The sequence below is a fragment of the Helianthus annuus genome, chromosome 15, assembly GCF_002127325.2.
Source record: "Helianthus annuus cultivar XRQ/B chromosome 15, HanXRQr2.0-SUNRISE, whole genome shotgun sequence".
NCBI lineage: Eukaryota > Viridiplantae > Streptophyta > Magnoliopsida > Asterales > Asteraceae > Helianthus > Helianthus annuus.
The window spans coordinates 280780-286779 of NC_035447.2; positions in this window are offsets into that span (position 1 = coordinate 280780).

Below are 6000 nucleotides of genomic sequence, written 5' to 3' on the forward strand. Positions count from 1 at the left end.
CAGGGGTCGAGCTACTATTCAAAGATCGATCTGAGATCGGGATATCACCAGCTGAGAGTTCGGGAAGAGGATGTTTCCAAGACGGCCTTTAGAACTCGATATGGGCACTATGAGTTTTTGGTCATGCCGTTTGGGCTGACGAACGCACCGGCAGTTTTTATGGATTTGATGAATCGAGTGTGCAAACCGTATCTGGACAAGTTTGTTATAGTTTTTATCGACGACATCCTGATCTATTCTAAGAGCAAGGAAGAGCACGAACAGCATCTACGGCTTATTTTGGAACTCCTTCGGAAGGAACAGCTTTACGCGAAGTTCTCGAAATGCGACTTCTGGCTTCGTGAAGTCCATTTCCTAGGGCATGTGGTGAACAAGGATGGGATCCACGTTGATCCATCCAAAGTGGAATCTATTAAGAACTGGCCTGCGCCACGCACACCGAAGGAAATTCGCCAATTTTTGGGATTGGCAGGTTACTACAGGAGATTCATTAAGGATTTTTCTAAGATCGCGCAGCCCCTGACCTTGCTAACACAAAAAGGCGTTGTTTATCATTGGGGAAATGCACAAGAGTTGGCTTTTCAGCATCTGAAGGATAGACTTTGTAGTGCACCTATCCTTTCACTGCCAGAAGGCACAGATGATTTTGTGGTTTACTGTGATGCATCAATTCAGGGTCTTGGTTGTGTATTGATGCAACGAGATAAAGTCATAGCCTACGCCTCACGACAACTCAAAGTCCACGAGAAGAACTACACTACGCATGATTTAGAGCTGGGAGCTGTTGTTTTCGCACTTAAGTTATGGCGGCATTACCTATATGGAACCAAGTGCGCCATCTACACCGACCATAGAAGTTTAGAACACATATTCAAGCAGAAGGAACTGAATATGCGGCAGCGACGATGGGTCGAGCTGCTGAATGACTACGAGTGCTCTATCAGGTATCACCCGGGCAAGGCCAATGTAGTGGCGGACGCCCTCAGTCGAAAGGACACTACGCCTAAGCGCGTAAGAGCTTTACAACTCACGATCCATTCTAGTCTACCTTCGCAAATACGAGCTGCTCAGATAGAAGCACTGAAACCAGAAAACGTTAGAGCTGAAGCCCTACGCGGGTCAAGGCAACGCTTAGAACAGAAGGAAGACGGTGCTTATTATGTAACAGGACGCATTTGGGTCCCGCACTATGGCGACTTACGAGAACTTGTGATGGATGAAGCGCACAAATCCCGCTACTCGGTACACCCTGGTTCGGACAAAATGTACCACGATATTAAAACTACGTATTGGTGGCCTAGCATGAAGGCCCACATAGCAACTTACGTCAGCAAGTGTTTGACTTGTGCGCGAGTCAAGACGGAATATCAGAAACCCTCAGGCCTACTTCAACAACCAGAGATACCACAATGGAAATGGGAGCAGATTTCCATGGATTTTGTTACTGGCCTACCTAAATCACAGCGCGGAAACGATACTATCTGGGTGATCGTGGATCGACTCACAAAATCCGCACACTTTTTGGCAATCAAGGAAACGGATAAGTTCTCCACTCTAGCGGAAATATACCTCAAAGAAGTTGTTTCGAGGCACGGGGTGCCCACTTCTATTATCTCTGATCGGGATGCACGTTTTACTTCAGAACTGTGGCAGGCAATGCACAAGTCTTTTGGCTCACGTCTTGATATGAGCACAGCGTATCACCCACAGACGGACGGGCAGTCCGAGCGAACTATTCAGACATTAGAAGACATGCTTCGTGCATGCGTAATCGACTTTGGCAACAGCTGGGAAAGACATCTGCCACTCGTGGAATTCTCGTATAATAACAGCTACCACACCAGCATTAAAGCTGCTCCGTTTGAGGCATTGTACGGACGAAAATGCCGGTCACCCCTCTGTTGGGCAGAGGTGGGGGATAGTCAAATCACTGGTCCAGAACATGTGGTAGACACTACTGAGCGGATTGCTCAAATACGACAACGCATGGCGGCCGCTCGTGACCGTCAGAAGGCTTACGCCGATAAGGGCAGGAAACCACTTGAGCTCCAGGTTGGGGAGCGGGTTTTACTCAAAGTTTCACCCTGGAAGGGTGTGGTTCGTTTTGGTAAACGAGGAAAACTCAACCCACGATATGTTGGACCTTTTGAAATCATCGAGAAAATAGGCAAGGTGGCCTACAGACTGAGATTACCAACAGAACTCGGTGCAGTTCACAACGTTTTCCATGTGTCGAATCTGAAGAAGTGTCTGTCAGATGAGACGCACGTAGTTCCTCTGAAGGAACTCACGATCGACGAACAGTTGAAATTCGTCGAAGAACCTGTCGAGATCACGGACCGGGATGTTAAGGTCCTCAAGAGCACTAGAATACCTCTCGTTCGAGTTCGTTGGAACTCACGTCGCGGCCCAGAGTTTACCTGGGAGCGCGAAGATCGGATGAAACACAAGTATCCCCAACTGTTTGAGAACAGTACAAACGCTACTGAGGTTGAAGCTACGGAATTTCGGGACGAAATTCCAGATCAACGGGGGGTGGATGTGACACCCCGGGAAAACCAGGAAAACCATGCAACTTGACTAGCTTCCTCAGTGAGTGCCATCAAATTTCGGGACGAAATTTCTTTCAACTTGGGGATGATGTGACAACCCGAAATCTAGAACCTTTCGTTGTGTCGTGATGTAACTTGCTTGTACATTATGCGATTAGTTGAATGATTAAACTTAATGATAATGTGAACCTTTTTATGTGATATGTGCTTGTTATGTGCATTGTATATATTTATACGTGTTATATGCGAACCGAGAACCCAACCCGAGAACAAAGAACCCGACTCGAGACCATGAGGTCTCGAGTGAATAGTGACCGAATGGGCCTTTGGGCCGAGAACCTTTGGCCGGTTGGGCCTTTGGGCCGTAAACCCCCACTCGAAACCCACTAAGGGTGCACACTTGGAACTAGCCTATATAAACTACCCTTAGTTAGTTTTTGCCATTTGTTGAACATTACAACACACACACTCTCCTACTTCTCTCTCTCACTTAAAAACTCTAGAACACAAACACTTCATCATTCTTGGATCTTTGGACTTGGATCGGCTCACACACACCCGATTGGAAGCTTTTCACACACCCTCGAAACCCATAACCGGTTAGTGTCCTTGATGTTATGTTGAATGTTAGTGTGTTCATGTTATGTCTAGGGTTTGAAGGTTAGATTGTTTATACATGAGAAATGATTTACTACTTGTTAAACAAATGATGTTATTATATGTACAATGTTGATAATCGGTTAACACATCTTCATGTAGAGTTGTGATATTTTGTGTTTAAAGGAAGTTTGAACCATTTATGTTGATATTCATGAAATCGGACTAGTTTATGATAATACTTAGTTAAAAATGTGTTGCTAACAAGATGAGTATTGATATCTAGTTTGGGATTATAACTCTTGTCCGAAAATGCATAATATGGTTGAATGAAAAAGGGTTTATGTTATGAACTTGATGAATATGTGTTTGAATATTTGAAGAACACTTTGAATGATAGTTGAAGATTGAAAACCCTTGTGATTTTGATCCATCTTTGACTAATAACCTGATTAGGAAACATGTTAGTGAAATTCTATTGGTAGTTTCCTGATTTGGGCCTGATTATATTGTACCACTAATCTGACTATATCTGCATCAGCACCTGATCGTGAAAATGACTGCTACCGACTCGCAATCACCCGGTTGCGACTCGCAACCACAGCGTGACAACTCGAGACCACGCGGTTGCGACTCGCAACCATAACAGGACAAGCCGAGACCACAGGTTACGAGTCCCGTTGCGACTCGAGACCTCAGCATGATGAACCGAAACCATGGTTGCGACACCGGTTGCGACTCGCAACCATCCATGATCAACACACAGCATGACTCGAGACCATGCTTGCGAGTCCGGTTGCGACTCGAGACCACACTTATGGGCCTTAGTTAATGGGCCGGCCTTGTGGGCTTCTGTGTTAACTGCTATTACGTGTTTGGGCTTAAGTAGTTGGGCTGAACTTGTGAACCGTATGTGCTACTGTTGATTGAAATACTGTTACTGTTAAACGTGTTTGCCATACGTGTTGAACATACGTGCATTGCTGGCTTGAATCTGATTATAAGTGATATCCGTGTTAGGACGTAATTGACTACTTGCGACTTGATTGATCTTTCTGTGATTAACTGCCGAGCAAACCAAGGTGAGTTCACACCCTCTACAAAGCATGGGATTCCCTGGGTTGGGAACGGGGTTAAGGAACGTGGTTTCCTCGTCCTCCTTGGGTAGGACGTAAGTGGTTCAGGAATGTGATTCCTCGTCCGGACGGACGGATAAACGTACTAGACTAAAACTCTATCACGAAGTCCCTCCTTTTTGTATCGACTAATCGCCGGGCCAATGGCGAGCGGGTCATTAGTTAGATAGCGCTATTTAGGTCTGACAAGCCTCACACCGTGCCGCAGAGGACGGGCGTGAACTAATGGATCTGGGGCACGTCAATGATGATAGACATTGATGTTTTTCAGGGCACATAAACATGACTACAGTCAGCAGTCGATATGGTAACGAGTCTAGTGTACGCATGGGGTAGCCCCCACGGCCGAAATGCCTGATAACTACATGGGATAGCCCCCACGGCCGGAGTGCCAGAGTAACTGGGAATGAACATGTCACGTTTTAAAATATGGGGTAACCCCCACGGCAGGATGCCAGTTAAAGGAAACTGTTTTCGGAATAACTAAAACGAACACTCAACCGTGAACTCACTCAACTAGTTGTTGACTCGTTACTACATGCTTTGCAGGACCATAGGTACTCAGCTGGAGCTTGCATGGAGGAGGATCGTTGTGGGACACGGATTGTTATGTGCTATGTTAAACTTGAAACTTTTGAACTTATGTTATAACTTTAAACCTATGCTTCCGCTTGCCACTTAAACTTTATTGTTTTGAAACACCAATCGTATTAGTTAAACTTTTATAATCATTATATGCTTGTTCAGTATGATTGGTGGCTGGATCCTGGTCAGTCACGCCTCCATGCGGTAGTACTCCGCAGGTGGGATTTTGGGGGTGTGACACTGTGCGGGTGTCTCATCGGTAAGCCAGATCGTCGCCGGTCGGAGCTTCTTTGGTTGCCGGAGACGAATCAGAGAACGACGAGGGGTGTGGAGGTGTTATGAGTCTGAAGGTGGGAGACGGAGAGTCGGGGTAGGGCGGTTGGTTCGCCGGAAACACCGGCCGGAGAATATCTCCGGTGACCGGAGTGAGCTCGGTGGTGGCGGTGCGGGGGTGGTGGTGGTGGTGGCGGTGCTGTGGCTATTAACCTCAGGGACCATTTTGGCTATTAACTCATAGTTAAAACTAGTAAATTACAACTACAGGGACTGTTTGTGTAATAAATAAAACTTAAAAACTAACTTTAGTTAAAAAAAACTAACGGAAGTTCATTGAGTACCAACATGTTGATAGGTAGGATTATTATATACCAATTCGGTAGGTTGGATTATTATTTACCAACTGGGCAAAGGTTGGTTTATTAAATACCAATTTTCCTATTAGAAATGCACATGTGCATCTATATATATCAACATGAAATAAGGTGTTTTGGTACACTACTTTCTCTTTCATCTATCATTCCATCCACAATACACATGCACATGTGCATTTTTGTCATTTCTTTGACAAATTCCGTAATTCATTACAACTATTAGACAATTGCACTTTCATTTATACTATCATGTGTAATACAATACTTTTTACATTACCAATATAAGAAATGCACATGTGCATCTGTATGTATCAACATGAAATAAGGTGTTTTGGTACACTACTTTGAATACACTTTCCCTTTCATCTATCATACCATCCATAATACACTACCATTACCTCCTACCATCCATAATACAATACCATTACCTCCTACCATCCATAATACAATGCCATTACCAATATTTTCACTTTATTACAT